The 17,367-nt window shown below is 41.5% G+C and overlaps 2 long non-coding RNA genes across 2 annotated transcripts in view; both read right to left on the bottom strand.

Annotated features, from left to right (window-relative positions):
• LOC145438120 (uncharacterized) overlaps positions 1 to 1,707 on the bottom strand; it is a 338,406-nt gene extending 336,699 nt beyond the window's left edge. Inside the window, exon 1 of the long non-coding RNA XR_013914831.1 lies at positions 1,687 to 1,707. This is a non-coding gene — a long non-coding RNA (uncharacterized LOC145438120). The remainder of the gene's footprint in view (positions 1 to 1,686) is intronic.
• Positions 1 to 17,367, bottom strand: part of LOC145438118 (uncharacterized) — a 465,561-nt gene that overhangs the window by 358,884 nt on the left and 89,310 nt on the right. The gene's annotated exons all lie outside the window — the stretch shown is intronic.

Here is a 17,367-nt window from a genome sequence, read left to right as displayed (position 1 = left end):
TTTCTATACTTGCGCCAGATATTATATCAAAAAACAAGTTATACAGTAGCAAAAACCCTGATTGGGCGGACCTAGTTTTTATGATACAATAAGGATATCAAATCAAGATAGATCCCGTACGCGTGATAGATTTTTACATTAGACATCGATGCATTCGTTATATCTTTTTTGTTGATGTAAAGAATTGATTGGTTGACTTAACAGAATTATCTGACTTTCTACATATAGTGTGTTTCGATCTTGCTGGTGTGTGATTGCGGTCAAATCTAACAGCATGGAGTCATCAGAGATTCACACACGGAAGGCTGAATATTCGGAGCAAACTTTCAAGCAGATAATTTTTCAAATTGGCAAGGTGCATGCTCGTGTAGTGCTGATTTTCTTACCATGCTACTAGCTTAATGCGGGAGAATGGTCCGAAGCTGAAATGCAAAGAATTTCGACCAAAGACGTTATAATGACGTGAAAAATTGTAATACATGAATAAGGTTCACTAAGGTTCGTTTGTGAACGAGAACCTGAAAATGTCTGAGGTTCACACACAGAACGTGAACGTGATCCTCCCGTTCACACTATTCCTAGTAAATACCCAACAGTGTCGACGAGCTTATTCCTTTATTTCTGATTGCAGCTAGGTGTGCACTCTACATCTCAAAGAGAACTTGATGCTGATGGATTCCTTATTGTCGTTGGTGGAAATTCCCATGAATTGAACCAAGCTGATGCGACCCGTTGCTTTATCATTTCCATTGGGAATTCGTTCGTATTGGGCAGAATCGGTTTTCCCAAATTTATTCAATTCAACTGTGAAACCAGGGGTTTTTGACTAAAAAAGTGATCGCGGAACAATTTTCCAACTGGGCTATACGAGTCACATCATTACGATATAAGTGTGCATCTCCTGCCACAAAGGCTGTAATTGTCGATAGGAAAGCGAGGCGATCTTGCTGCATGACACTGCTGGGCGTATGTGATAACCAATGCATCAATACATAAAGGAGTTAGTACTAACGACATACCACTATATGTGACGAAATATTTCTAACGATATACCACATCTATGACGAAATTTTTAGAGCCTATTTCAAAGTCATGTCGCAGGGCGTGGGTCGGAGCCCATGGTGTCAGCCAGTGATTCCCAAACTGTGTGCCGCGGCGCACGTTTGTGCTGCCACAGATTCGCAGGTGCGCCGCATGTCATTTGCGAATATAACTGTTTAATATTAAAGATAAGGCACGCAGGCAAGCATATCCCATTTTTGGGGGGAGGGGGTAACCGGGAGGAACCGCAGTAAACCTCCCCCCGTTGACGCTTGTGACAGCCCCTTGGGTTTGCGTCAAGGTACTATTGCCACAAGCGCCCGTAATAGGGCACTTAAGAGTCGTAGGACTCAGAAGCACCCATCAAGGGTTTGCTTCCGTTTGCTTCTTTTACCTTCAAAAGTTTCTTCCTTTTTAGGTGCAAACGGCTGGCACAAGTAGGCTTAGGCTGGGGGCGTCTGCGGCCACTTGTCACGCCGCCACCGTACTTGTGCCTGGGATACTGCCCCGTCAAGCGGTTTCAGATCCCGGGGTCGGAATATGAAGGCCAAAGGCCATACTCTTCCTGGGTGTGAGAGTGATTGGAAGTATCGGTTGTACCGCTAGGGTTTCGCACCGCCCAGCGTCCTGTAAAGCGATGCTTACCTTAATAAAACCAAATACTCCAAGCAAGCATATCCTATTTTTTTTCTCTTTCGGCCTTCCGCCATAATTTATTGCTTTAAAATTTCAATACAAATAAATTCAATATATATATAGTATTGCAAAAATCGAATTTTTTCATCTTTCAGGATTCGTCATCTCTGCACGTCGTCGTCCGGTCCGGGCACGCGCTCGCTTCGTCATCCGTTGTCGAGTCGGGATCACTTGTTACGAGCAAGGGCTCTTCACGCGGCTCGTCGTCGCTTGCAATTTCGTCGTGTTTCGAGCTCGGGCTCGGTTCGTCATTTTCCCTCCTTTCGACAGGTTCGTCTGTTTCGATCGGCTTCAGGTGATCATCTGGTCGGTCGCTCGTCAGTGGTGGTAAGAGGTGCGCTTTGATGAATTCCATTCTTTTTCATCATAAATTTTGCGATGTTCTCTTTCCATTTCTTGATGATTATTCCTTCTTTTGGATTTTGGTGCACGTTTTCCAGTCTTTTACACGTTTTTGTTAGTATTTTGCTACTGTACTTTCCTTCCAAATCTTCTCCTGTTTTAGCATCGAGTTTTCAATGTCTAAGCTTCTTTTAGTTTTTAATATCCTCTTTTTGTAAACTGCTGTTAGCGTCGTCATCATGTCGACTCGGTCGCTCTCATTGTATACAATTGTTTCATTCCCAATCTTATCTATACCTATCACCTTTTCGGCCTTCGATAGCACGTCTCTTGTCGTTGAGCAATATAGGAAGACATGTTCGATGGTGTCAGTCTTTCCACAGAATTTACAGCGGTAAATCTCCATTCTACCATTCCTCACCCTCAACATTCCTCTTCTGTATTTCAGGTCCCCAAATATATATCCGTTGTTTGCAAGTCTGAAATTTATTTCTCTTTCTTTGTTCGTTAAGTATGTTTTATCATTGCTTTTTATTTTGTTTACTTTTAGCCAACTGTTTGTTCCTGTATATTCGTTTTCTTTTTCGTGCTGTTTAGTTAGGTTCAAGTAGAGTGACTTGAAAGTCGTTTCGCTCCATTCATCTCTATTCCACCCCAACTTTTTATTCTCGTTGATGATATCAAGCCAATGCTTGTCGGGTTTGTATTTATGAGGTATTTCATTTGTGTAAAGTTCCGAATTTATGCTCTTGATTTTAGAGCCGAATTGATACATGAGGTATCGATGCCAAAATTCTGATGGCTTATCAATCTTTGCTAATTCTTTTAGAATTATTAGCATACTTGCAAGTATTCTTGTTCGAGGATAGGGTATTGCTATTTCACCCTCGTTTTTCCTTTTAATCAGTGTTTTCCTCGCGATTGTCTCAATTTTCTCAGGAAAATAAAGAAATTCAAAAAAATCTCTTTCTATCTTCTTAATCAGCTCTTCTTTGGGCGGGTATACACGGGCGGTGTGCAATAACAGCATATCCTACTTGAAAGTGGTCGAACTTCGAAAATAGCTGAAAAAGCACATTGGAACAATAGCCACGGAACCAATCATAGCATTTCCGATGAGTAGGGTAATGTCCACATCATAATCAGGCTGCTATGCCTCCAAAAAAATCTTTGACTCGTTTTAAATCAAATCATAAACAAGAAATCGTGCTGCAAATCATGAGCAAATGCCTTGCTTTCAACTCACACTTCAAAATTACTTCTCCGGATTTGCTATAAACAAATATAGGCGGGTAGTTAATTCGGTAACCATAAATCAAATATTCGTTTTGAAGAAGAAGAACAGCTCGTTCATTTACGAAACGCTGTATTTACAAAATATAATTGGATGTTTCCTTCCAAATTCTATTCCATTATAAGTGCAATCAAAATTTTATTTTCATTTCCACCTAAATGGTTATGGGAAGTTTTTTTCAAATAATTTTAATGAAAGTAAAATCTGTAACCAAGAGACACACTTCTTAGAATTCGACGAAATGCGGTCATGTTTTTCAACAATTAAACGTCGTGTCCGTCGAATATATGTTCGTTTAAACAAGTAGCCTACAGCCATCGCATGGCCACTTAAGTGTACCGCGATCGTTTTATAATAAGTTTGGGAACCACTGGCGTAAACCAAATTAGCGGTTTACACGTATACACACTGCAGTGATCGAGAATGTGACCTGACTGCGAGACTGTCGTGAAACTTTGTGCGGCATGAACAAAACAATAGCTTGCCAATAAAGACCTCAGCACAATCTCTGTACCGCTCCATTTTCGAACGTCAAACTGCTTCTATAGAGGCTTTCAATACTGATGACTGGAAAGAAACAGTAAGTAGCATCTTCGCAATAAATGGAATCAAATACCAACCATGCACCCCAAAACGATCAAATTCTAACAACCTCAATGACGCTACCGTAACCGCTGCCGCTTACCACTAGACTAAAAATGTTCTCGGATTTACATCCTGCAACATTCCCTTTCGCAGTAATAAAGAGGCTTATTGTGACCAGATTATCACAACAGATAGTGCGTTTATAAATGGAAGTGAATTCTCGCCATCGCCTGCGGTCACCCGATCTATCGCAGAAATATTCATGAACCAAGAGGCTGATTTTAGGTTCAGGAATGTCTGAACCTAAAGCAGATAGCATGCGACGAGTAAAGTACGATGACTGTGATCACAATTGCCGAACATTTGTGCAATCGAGCAGCGATCTCAGGGAAGTTAACGAATGTTTTCATTTGATGGCAGCAGCGATGCATGCTCGGTTGAAAATATTTGTTAGCGGTTCGCTATGAGACAACTCACGATGATGCCATTGAGCCATTCCATACACAGACAAACGAAGTTCACATCACTACCTCTTCAAATCTCCTGAAATTTGGTACACGCCGAGATGAGCTTATTCCAAACAGGATGAACTTATTTCCAACAGGATGAACTTTATTTTATGAAAATTGGACTTTGGGGTCAAAAGTTACGTCGCTTTGAAAATTGAAAATTTTCTGCTCATTTCGGGTCTGTACATCTCAGGTTTTATTAATGAAATATTCAAGAAAGTGTAGCTAGATGTTGGACGACAGTTGAAATACAGCACTTGGATTTATCTGAAACTTGTCTGATCGTCTATATTTCCAAGTGAAATTTAATACCCTGTAGGTAAGGGTCAAAGGTTAAATTGAGGGGAAATCTAAAATCAGTCAGGCGTCACACGATTTAGACAGCGGATTGCTCAAAAACATATTAAAATATTTTGGAAAAAACGATCTTAAATGAAAGTTTGCTTCAAGTAGAATTCGTTTAGAGCTGTTTGATTTTGGTTTTGAAACTGTAAAGTGATGAAATTGCAGTTTTAAGAGCACACTTCATTTGTACATGGAAATTCAGTAATAGTAGGGCGTGTTCGGACATCGAGTCTGGGGTGTGTGCGGGCACCATGTCTGGGGTGTCTTCGGACTGTGTTGCCATTCGGACATCGTATCTGGGGTGAGTTCGGACTGTTTTGCCCCTAGGACATCGTGTCTGGGGTGTGTTCGGGACATCATGTCTTGGGAGCGTTTGGACAGTTTTGCAACTCGGATATCGTGCCTAAGCTCTGTTCGTAATGTGTTGCCATTCGAAAATCGTGTTTGGGGAGTGTTCGGATATCATGTCTGGGGTGTTAGGACTGTGCTGCCACTCGGACATCGTGTCTGGGGGTGTTCGGACATCATGCCTGGGGTGTGTTCGGATTGTATTGTCACTTGGACATCGTGTCAGGGGGGTGTTCGGACATCATACCCGGGGTGTGTTTGGAATGTGTTGCCATTCAGACATCGTGTCTGGAGTGAGTTCGGACTGTTTTGCCCCTCGGACATCGTGTCTGGGGTGTACTCGGACATCATGTCTTGGGTGCATTCGGACAGCGTTGCAACTCAGACATCGTGCCTAAGGTGTGTTCGGAATGTGTTACCATTTGGACATCGTGTTTACGGCGTGTTCGTACATCATGTCTGGGGTGTTAGGACTGTGTTTTCACTCGGACACCGTGTCTGGAATATGTTTGTGCTGCGCCAGACGTGCCTCAGACCTGATATCTGCGCACTATTTTTATCCGGACATGCTCCGGTGCTGATACCTGCACACTAAATACCCCCAGGCATGGTCCGGACTGGATAACTGCGCGCTTAATGGACACAGACATGCTTCAGACGTGATACCTGCGTCCTAAACGACGCATGACCTATATATAACCTATGTCTGCAGTTTTTGCTGATATCTGCGATAGCTGGGTATATCCACAGCATTGATAGATGAGTATGTTTGTGATGCGCACTATTTTAATCTGGACATGCTTCGGAGCTGATACCTGCGCACCAAATACTCCCAGGCATGGTCCGGATCTGATATCTACGCGCTGAATGGACACAAACATGCTTTGGGCGTGATACCCGCGTCCTAAACGACGCGTGACCTATATACAGGGTTGCCATACCGTCCTTATTTCTAAGATTTGTCCTTATTTTCAAAGACCAGGTCGTAGAAAACTCAACCGTCCTTATTTCTAAGAAATGTCCTTATTTTCGACTTGCGTCCTTATTTTGTCTTATTTTCAACAATTACACAACTTCGATCGTCTTCCTCTGCTAATTATGTTGCATGATATTCTAAAATATTGATTTTGCTTCGAGATTTTATGACATCACAATTGAAGAGAACTCCCGGCGTGTAGGCTACACACCACAGGATTTCACTTCCAAGTTGTGAGATCATAGTGACCTAAACGGCGTGGACACAGCAACATTGGACGGCTCACTCCCTGGGTTTACATCATACTTTATATTTTGCAAAAATCAATTTTACGGCCCTCTAGCTTTAATAAAATGGGTGAAAATGGAAAGCTGGTTCTCTACTGATTACGAAAATATCAATTTTACTCTTTTCGTGGCCCTAGATCAGTGGTTCTTAACCTTTTTCATATCGTTACCCCCAAGAAGAAAACGACGGGAGGCAATTACCCCTTTTTCAAAAATGACAAATTATAGCTTGCACTCAATTAATTGTAAAACAGCACAAATATGACGTCATAATGCACGCTGAAATGCGTGTTAAAATGATGAAGTCAATGGGATCCGGCGGTTGCTGTTTTCGTCTTATTCAGTGGTCAAATCTATACAAAGGGTAAGATAATGGACAGCATCTGATGTAATTGTCGATCGCAAAATTATTTTGTTCTGATAGATACCATTGCAGAAAATCCACAACAATAGAAAGTTCAATGCCATCATGAAAAAGATTGGTTATTCATTTTAAAGGCGAACCCAAAAGGCATTTTGATGATTTCAGACTAGACTAGGCCACTACACTTTTCAATACTAACAACTATATTTCTACGATATTGTTACTGCATTATATGTGTATAAGCTAAATTTAGACGCCCTTTGTCTTTCAATTTGCCAGCATGCCCAACAATGTATGATCCGTACTATTACTGCAAAATAAATTGGACTTACCAAGCACTAGACTAAATTACATTCGGCCCTGTCATTCATAATCACTAATTGTTACTATATGATATCACAGCAGGGATGGTGTGTTTATGTGAAACGAAATATATGCCTACAATAATATTTACGTTTGAAAATACTTCAGTGCACCGTAAGTATATAAAAAACATCTATTCGAATTACCCCCCAAGAATTGGTAGATTACCCCTTTGGGGGTAATTACCCCCAGGTTAAGAACCACTGCCCTAGATAGAACCCCAGAAATCATCCTCAAATTTTCCATTGTGACACAACAATTCTGTCTGGCAAAACGAGATTGCAGCTTAAGAGAAACAGCCTGATAGCATCGTTTCGTCAAAGAGATAAACTCCATCGCAAGGCTAAATTTGAGGTTGAATTTTTTGGGGTGGGGTGTCCAAGGGCCATAAGCAGAATGAAATTCATATTTTCGTAATCTGCACAGCTTTTCATTGATAATCACTTTGATAAATGTATCGCTCAGCAAGCCTGTCAAAATGGACGTAAGTTTGAAATGACAGTCAAATCCTAGCTACCAGTAAAGGTAAACCTAGACCTCGGCCGTCGTGAGATTCATGAAGTACTTTCTAATAACAAGTAGTGACTGGAACTGATTGTTTATGACGAAAAATTATTCCAAGCAAAGTAACAATATGGTATCATCTATTGGGAGAAGCAACTGCTAAAACCACAGCATCAGGTTCTCCGTATCATAGCCAGGGCCCCAAAGGGACCGGGATATGTATCAAGCAAATCGCTGCTCAAAATATTCGTTGTTCTAAATATAAAAGATATGCAGAAACTAGAAATACCCAAGTTTATGTATCAGGGCCATTGCCCCGAAAACTTCAATAAATTCTTCACCTCGGTATCAAATATGCACGACACACGCGCGTCCACGTCGTCCAACTACCATATGGTAGACAGAAAAGATCATCGCTCTATCAATTATGCCGGACACAACTTGTAGAACAATATCTCGCCGGCTATCCGACAGTTATCGAGCATGTCCTGTCCACATTCAAGTCGAAATACAATGAATTTATATTGAATAAATCCTAGTCAGCCCTCTAGTTTACCGAATCACGAGCTGATATATCGATCTCGCCATCCGACACTTGCCACTTTTTTGTCTCCCGTCCTTTTATATTACCTTCTTTTACTTTTCATTCAGTGTGCTTGTCTCCTATTTACATCGCCTAGGCCGGGTGGGGGTCTGATTTCGAAGTCTATACTCCAAGTCGTTTTGAAACCTTCCTATCTTTCATTGTATCGTAGTCTCGTGGTGAATTAAAATTACGAAATTATCATAGCGATAAGATGAATTGCATATTATATGCCGAAGCTCGTATAAATACAAACGAAGTATGCACAAAAACGCTTTTTAATGCTAATCTAATTTTTCGACCGTCCTTATTTTTGGGTCCATGTCGATGGACCCAAAGTCGTTTGTATTTATACGAGCTTCGGCATATCAGGCCAACACCACTCTTTAGTACAGGGGTTTCGACCATTGTTCGGTAGTGGCCCATATTACGTCAAGCTCCGTGTCCGACCTCGTAGAGCAGTGGTACTCAACCGGGGATCCGGCTATTTTTATGTTACAATAATATAACCGCAATACCGGGGTGTCAAACTCAACTTGGGTCGCAGGTCGGATTCAAACCTTTCGTTCGTTCGCTGGCCAAACCAGTCAAATGATTCCAATATAGTACCTTCCAATCCATACCTTTGTTTTCCCCTCGAATGCTCTATTGCCGAGGTTAGCGTACACAGTATTCCTATACAATATATTACGGATCATTACTTTCTAGCAACGACGTTTTTTGCAAATATTGGAATTGAAAAAATATGATTAGGCTCATGAATCGAGACTCAGATGGCAAAGGCCGACATTTCATTGTAATTTCGAAGAATAGTAAAGTAACCGCACTATTGAAATTTCGTCTATTGGTAATGGTACTTGAAAATGCGACCAGAAACTGCTAATAGTGAAGAAAATTAGTATATTATAAATGCAAACCATTCGATAACACCAAACTGAGTTATAAAAAGTGGGTTTAACAAGAATTCAACTGGAAACTGAGCAGTCAACACAGTGACTTGGACTCGGACTCGAGTCATAACACCATGACTCGGACTCTACCCTCCGCTCGCTGACTCGGACTCGGACTTGACTGGGTGGTGAATTGAAAATGACTCGACTTGATTCAAGTCAAAACTATAAAAGTGAGATTGACTTGTGACTTGGTTACAACTCTGGTTATGAACCTGGCCTACAGGAAAACTTCAGCATTCTGTAAGATGGCAACAGCAGCACTGCACTCAAATGAATGCCATTCCTTTGATCATTTTGTTTATTGTACCAGAATATTTGAATATATCCCAGATTTATTATTGTCAGTAATATTTTCTTGCAGTGTAACAATTGTTCAAGTATGGATATGTCAGCCGTGCGCACTTGTCCACTTATGCGGAGTAGCATATATTTTACAGCGTATAGGTCACAGCTGAGCCTCAAGTCAATTTCTGCATAAATGATCAAATGACAGCAGTGATATATATATCATTGAATGAGACAGACAAAATAAATACGTGTAGGATTGCCTAGTGGTCACTGGAAGAGTGGTAATGGTTACAGCAATGTACATTGTAATAGATCTCAACAAGGTAAATGGGTACCCATTGATTCTTTCAAAGATGCTTTAGCAGAACATGGAGGAATCTCACGCAATTGCATGACACACTGCCAAATTTTGCCCATGAATGCGGTAAGCGGTTGACACGCGATTGCTTGAACTAATGAACATTAGCTGGACCAAAACTCAAATAAATCAGGCACGATTGGCAGAATGTAGTTCAAACCCTGCACGGCACCGTACAAGTGTACAGATCCCACACGGGTTAATTGTGATTTTAAATTCCAACAGATTATTGATTTCGACACTATCGCATTCAGCCAAATCGAATTTTGGCTGTAGTTGTCAGGTAAACGCATTAGTAAGATTGCTGCTAGGCTATAACACTATAATGTACATTCAATGATGAAAAATTTGAAAATCTTATACCCGTTCAAGAAACATGACGGTCCAAATATCAAATCATTAGAGATCTCGGCGGTTCTGATTCTGATATAGATCATAAATAGGGGAGATGTGGTACCGATGGATCACAAATTATAAAATGATCTCTGGCCCTCAAATCTTCAGCCGAGAATAGCAAATCTTTTGCAGGCTCAGAACTTTGATACAAGCTCTAGGCTGTCTATGGCGGACAGTTACATGAATATCCGTATTTTCAAAAATATATTTACGAACGATCAAAATCTGTTGCTCGAACGTAGCATCGGTCCCCACCCGGTGGGTCCAATGGCACACGACCATGGGACCTAAGAGACATACGCTCAAAAACTCGAATTTTTCATCTTGGTTGGTTTCATCTTGTGCACTATAGTCTAAGCTACAGCAAGCCAATGAAGAATGTGTCGTCGCAACCTTCAAGAATAAAATAGAGTACATCATCTCAAATGATGGTGTAAAATCACGTTTCAATTTACGCCAAAACTTACAAAATTAATGGCACATACATATTACCCGTAAACCGGCATTTTGTGTTTCAAATACATCTTTATAACAATAAAACACCACAGGTAACTATAATTTGTGGCCTCTATATATGTAGGCGTGATTAGTTGGTCCAACAATTTTGCTTGATTTGGCTATGGTACCATAGGCCCTATAAATATTGTAATTGAATTGAAAATAGTCCACTCGAGGATGGTATTGAATTAAAGAATATGTGGCATAATATACCCTGATACAAGACCTACACTTCACATTAAAAATTATGGCTGGTTTATTAGTGTGGAAAGTGATATGGAAAAATGTATTCGCCGAATCCAATTTATTTTACACCCTCCACAACATAAATCCTTTGACACAGACCCCATAACTCCAAGTCGATGTTTTTTTTTGCATGTGAGGAAAGATTCTGCCAGCATGCAATTGTAGACAAATTCGCTTACTGTAATCATAGGGTTACCACAGATAATATATATATATATACCTATAACCGGTTTGCATTCATTACGATAGTTGTAACGGGAGGTGGCAACCCCGGCTTATAACGTGGATATGTAGAGCTATACGAGTATTGGTTACGAGAAGCATTATTCATTAATGCAGAAGATCCAGTGGATTTACTGGTCAGCTATTGTTCTACTGAACGACAATTTATATTTCGCCATTCTGTATCCAATTTAAAATCGGTCACCAACACCTATTCATACCATGTTAGCCTTGGTCGTAGATCTAGTAGTAAATTTGGTCGGGGAGAAAAATCGTCGGCATCAAATCTGTGCAACAGAGTATTGTGACCACTGGCGCCCAGCACTTTTTTCCGCGCCACATGTGTTAACGACAAGTAGCCTATAGACCAGGGGTTCCCAACGTGGGCGAAATCGCCCCCAGGGGGCGATTTGGCAGTCTAGGGGGCGAATATGACGAAGGGGGCGATAGGGGGCGAAAATGGACAAAGGGGACGAAAATAGCGAAGGGGGCGATGACGCGTTAAAACGGCTATATTGGCTGAGGGATTATAGACAATTTTGAGCGAGTTTTAATGAATGAAATTGTATGGGGGGGGGGACTTTCTACGAAAATGGGTGATTTCAAATCGTATTTTAACATACTTCTAATTCGAAATCAGACAAGAGCAATACATTTTTGAAAAGAACTAGTTTCATACTTTAGGATCTGCAATAAAAAATATTTTGAAAATTTTGTGAGTCCAGCAGTACCTGACGGCCTTAGCAGGGGTTCTCAACTACCCGTGTGTAACGGACGGCATCGTAACATAAAAAACAGTGCTGCGGGCCGCAGAACATTATTACCATGCAATCGTAGGCTACTATTATTTTTACTGTATTTACCAGACACACACCGACGTTTAATACATGTTTATGCAGTCTAAAGCAAAAATGGCCAGCGTTCGCTAGTTTGCAGCTAATGTTAGTTGTATTGTGTGAATATGTTATCTTCCAGTGGCGTAAGTAAATCAAGTCGATTTTTCTCTTCAAATATGCTTACTACTAGTGGAAACTTAATGGAGCGTGCGATGCATCATGCATGCATTACCAAGTACGTATATGCACCTTTCAACCGATCCAGCACGGAACTCTCTGTTTCAATGCGTGAGCAATAGGGTTGTCCATAATTTGGAAAATCTCAAAATTTATGCGTATCCATGTCTCATTCTATAGATTATAGTTGAAAAAAACGTAAATGAACCAGCAATAAGCTCACGGGAAAGTCGTTAACATTTGTCTAAATGCGTTTGAAATTAGCTGCCGTAGAGTGGGCGTGTCAGCGACCATAGAACGGCAAGCAGACTAGTAATCACGAAATCACGGCGTTTGATTAGCTAATCTGCTACGCTTCAATGATCACGACATTGGCGGCTTGTTGATCAGCTGGTCAAGGTGTCGGCTAACGGCGGTGATTATGTAAGCGCATTGTGGGTTGGTCCGCCAATAATGATTTAGGATTAATTCAGAACATGTTGAGTAACGAAACACATGATGAACAAATAACAGCTGCTTCACAATATCTTTAAATACATGACTGTATGGCTAATTGTGAAGGTAACCGTTGTAGCCCGTATGCCTTGATTTCATTGATGGAAAGCGCAAAAACAAGCGGAAAAATATTGCAAAGGCGCTTATGCAAGTAGCAAACGAATTTCTAGTTTCAGAGGGGATGTACCAACATTGAATACAAATATAAAGCTTGACATTGACACTACTTTGTCTGATCTTATTAGGTTGTTGTCGTGGTATATAATTGAAGTCTTGAATGCTGTAAGGGCTGGATGAATCTGTCGTTTATGCTTGGCACTTGTAAGATTATTGCAGCATAATAAATCATACCCGCAGGTGCTGTCAAAGTCCTCAATGATGCCGCGAAAAGAGGTCTGAAGATAAGCACAGACTATGCTGGTAGGACCAGCAAAAAGACAGGTTGCTTGCATTGCTTAGCATGTCCTTAATGAATCTTAGATCATTACCGGCTACATCACTACTAAAAGGATGTATTGAAGCGGTGTGGTAGTTACACTCTTCTTCAGAAATCCAATGTAAGCTACCTGGTCGGCCCACATATCTTCTGAGAATACAGGATTGTGTCCAGAATCCATATCACATGGTATGCCGCACCAGTTCGGCGATGTCTAATATAATTTACCTGCACCCACCACTTGGTGTAATCCCAAGCATATCAGATATCTAGGCTATTTCTTGTATCTATACTTACTTCTATAAGTTCACAATCATTCGTTGTTTCACCTCTGTCATGCCTGCAATAGGCTATTGTTGCACTAAAGCTATCGGTACCTAGTTTTAACACTAAAACATTCAATGACCAGATGTCTCATTTTATTATTAAATCACCTACGTACAATGCAGTGGCGGCTCGTGACAATATCGGGTGGTGGGGCAAGGGCTGCAAGCGACTTTTTATCAACATGACGTCACAAAGGCGTTTTCCAACGTAAACAAATGACTTGGTGGTACGGTAACACGAACTTCCCGACAACAGTGATTTTTACGTATGTGCCGCGAGAGGTCTGCCGGTGAGCTGTGACTTGAAGTGTGGTAACTGCGCAAACGGCGTACGGAACAAAGATTGGACACGGTTCATGTTCGCACTATACCTGACTAATTATCTGCAGAAATGGAAATGACATACGCAATTGTTATCTCATAGATTGGGCATGTCATATTGAATCCAAAACATCATTATGAACTACGGATAGCAGCCTCGGAAATTCGGTCCCGGTACAGCTTGGGAGATTTTGGCCTCAAGGCTGGAGACTGTCTCACGACACATACGGCTTACGGTCTATAGTGTCTATATGTCTGCTGCAAAATCGCCTTCGGAAAATGTAATACCGAATAAATACGTGGATGAAAGCCGAAAACTATAGGTACACTGTTACATGAAATCATCGAGAAGCAGCCTCATCATAACCGTTTTCGGTATGGCACACTAGCTCTCAAAATTAATACGAACAGACCAACACCGAATTTTGCCTAAAATTTACTGGGGAATAGGCTGATCATTGTGATCAAGCGATCAGCTGCTGTCAGCCGCCATCGAAAACGAAACAGCTATCGCCAGGCCTGTTTATTTTTGGATGTTGGGTTTTATTTTTGGAGATTCTCCAAAATTAAGATTTGAAAACATCCAAAAATAAGCTTTTTTTCTATGATGTTTTTTCAAGTTTTTTCGTGGAATAAACGAGTCAGAGCAGTGTAAATACTTCTGAAACAACCTGGAAACTCATAAACACACACACACACATAAACAACATGTGTGTGAGGGAGGGGGTCTCCGAAACGCTAAAAGTACTTCCCCTCGCTAGACGGATCAGAGGCATGGCGACAAGGGTTGAAGAAGAGGCACGGTTGAAATCGTGCCAGTGTCGTGCGGGCTGCACCATTGGACCTTGTATCGCAGGCCGTATACCGCCACCTCTACACAACAATCACTTTGTCCACACGATCATGGGACTGAATGGCTACCTCAGACGGCAACAGAACTTGATCCAGGATATGAAAAGTACGTGCCCCAAGTTGTCAGCCGTTATGGTTGTCAATGAAGAAGGTGACGGCTTGGTTGACTGGACACCGCACCACACTCCTCGGGGTTATGAATGGGATAGGTCCGGCCTGTGCACCCGTGCCGCAGTGGGGGATCCAAGTGATCACCGTCGATCGCATGGTCAAAGAGCTGGAGAGCTGAGCACCACCGTCACGAAGCTTCAGGGACTTGGCCTTCTGATTGTGGAGCAACATGAGGAGCTCCATCGCCTGGTCGAACGCCTTCGAGCTCTGTTCCCAGCTAAGGACTGGGATAATGTCAGAGGGTGCTGGGCTGTCAAGTTCCCTGAGGCACCCAGCTTCGTGGATGATCAGGGGTTTGCAGTCCTCGGTCTTATCGGGAACATCGATGAATAGGAGAAGCAGCCGGTTCGAGGTTCGAGGTTCAGCAGTTTGGGGCAGCCGGTAACGTCATTGCAGGGCTCATCGACGTCATAAAGAAAATATTAAGTTGCCGACAATGAAAGGTACCCGCTCTGTCTACCACACCAAGTGGTGTGACCATGTGAAAATGAAAATGTGTTGAATTCATATCACAGAAAAATATTCTTTATATTCCCAAACAAAGACATAGACTGGCATTTCTACATGTAGTCCTACTCCTTGCGAATTCCTGACGATAACCGGGTCATATGACATATGACTTGCATGTGGCGAAACGGCGTAATGGTAGCTACCCTTGCAGCTGCAACACCAGTGATTTGCGAGTTTGAGCCCGACAGAGGTCGGCTCCAGGAACTCAAACCTCAGTGCTCAGAGCTGTATCTAGGTTTCTCCTCGCCATATTATCCGTGTCAGCGATATCTTACATAAGCTTACAACGATTGTAGAACGTGCTGCGTGGAATCACAACGACAAATACCGGCCATGTATAAATAACCATTTAGTTGTCGAAATAGCACCATAAATAACAAGAAAACGACAACAACCACAACCGCTCATATCTGCGACACGCCAAACCTGATACTATCCAAAACTCAGCAACAGAGCATTTGGTCAAATAAGGCAGAGCCTAATTTGGGGGTGTCAACTACACGATTAATAAATATATTACCCGTGAAACGGTGGATGCTAATCACCAGAACTGACTAATACATGCAACGGCTAACAAACGAATTCGTGAGGTCCATAGCGAAAAAGATCGACGAACCCAAAACGAACGCCGCTTGTTGCCAGTACCAATATTATTGATCAAATTCATTCAATAACTTTATAATATTTCGACGCTTCGCCCGACAGGAAAACGTATTCCTAGCTAGTCGATATCAACAAATTTGTTCTTCGTTACCTATTCTCGTGATTCGCGTAATACCAGACTTGTTTGCCACGGAGCTAGCGCGTCTGTTTATGTGACATTTCCCAGTTGTCGATTAGATTGCGATCTATAATAAATCGTTCAATCCTTGCACGAAACTGCTTTCGCTTGTAGCGATCTTGTTGTAATACTGCGGGTTATTATTAGTAGGGCTGGGCACAATGATTCGAGTACTCGAATCTGATTCGAGTATTAATTTTAATGATTCGAGTCGAGTAGTAAAAGACGATTTTTTCGAGTACTGAAATGATACGCTCCTCGCCACTGAAAGTTGATTTATCAACGAGGAGTTTATCAACGATCAACGAGTTTATGCTAATTTCACTGTTGAAGCCTTGAAACCTTGATTGGTCGTATCGCAGCATACGAAACATGAAGTACAAAGCTACGAACGTTACTGGAAATAGCACATTTCTGAAGTCATGATCATCCCACAATATTGTCACCAAGTGCAATGAAATCGGTATGGTCGAAAATATAACAAAGTATCCTTAATATGATGGATAACAGGCATTATATTCTTTGTGGTCGCTTAAAAGGTACATATTTGAACTTTGACAAATCATATTCTGCTATGACGTCATAATGAGTGATACTCGATTACTCGACTCGAAGCATTTTACGTGATTCAGAATCGAATCACTCAGGTACTCGATTTTGCCCAGCCCTAATTATTAGTACTTATTGTTCCTGAAGCCGAAGTTGAGGTAACCAAAAGTATTAGATTCGGCTGGCTTAGCTGCGTAATTGAAGATTCCGGTCCTGTGCCTCCGAGATCTTTTTAAATCAACAGATCGGTTCGGCTTGTAGGCAATGTTTATCAGTTCAATACACAAGAAAATTGCGACACAATGAGAGAATAGGAAGGTGGCGAAACGACTTGGAGTAGTCTTTGGAATCAGACTCCCACCTTGGCCTAGCCGATGTAAAGAGGAGACATACACACTGAATGAAAAGTAAAAAAAGATAGTGTAGAAAAGCAAGTGACAAAAAATTTATTCAAGACATACGACAACATTTCAGACATTCAGGTAGCGGCTCATAATGAGACAGTAGGTCAAATTGTGTCCGTCACGGCTTTTTATACTCTTGCATTACGGTAGGTCATAGGTCATGCGTTTGTTATTATCATCAGAACGGGATGATGTGACGCGATATAGCATACGAACGAAAATGGTGTGTTTTCGCAATTCACACCCTAGCGTAGGCTGTATTTTGAGTTATCACACCTATTGGGTACTAAATTTGTCATTTACACCTGAGG

This window comes from Botryllus schlosseri, chromosome 4 (assembly GCF_051294905.1).
Source record: "Botryllus schlosseri isolate E-star chromosome 4, Bs_hap1, whole genome shotgun sequence".
In the NCBI taxonomy this organism is placed as follows: domain Eukaryota; kingdom Metazoa; phylum Chordata; class Ascidiacea; order Stolidobranchia; family Styelidae; genus Botryllus; species Botryllus schlosseri.
The sequence above is the reverse complement of the archived record's forward strand: the minus strand, read 5'-3'. Positions and strand labels throughout refer to the sequence as shown.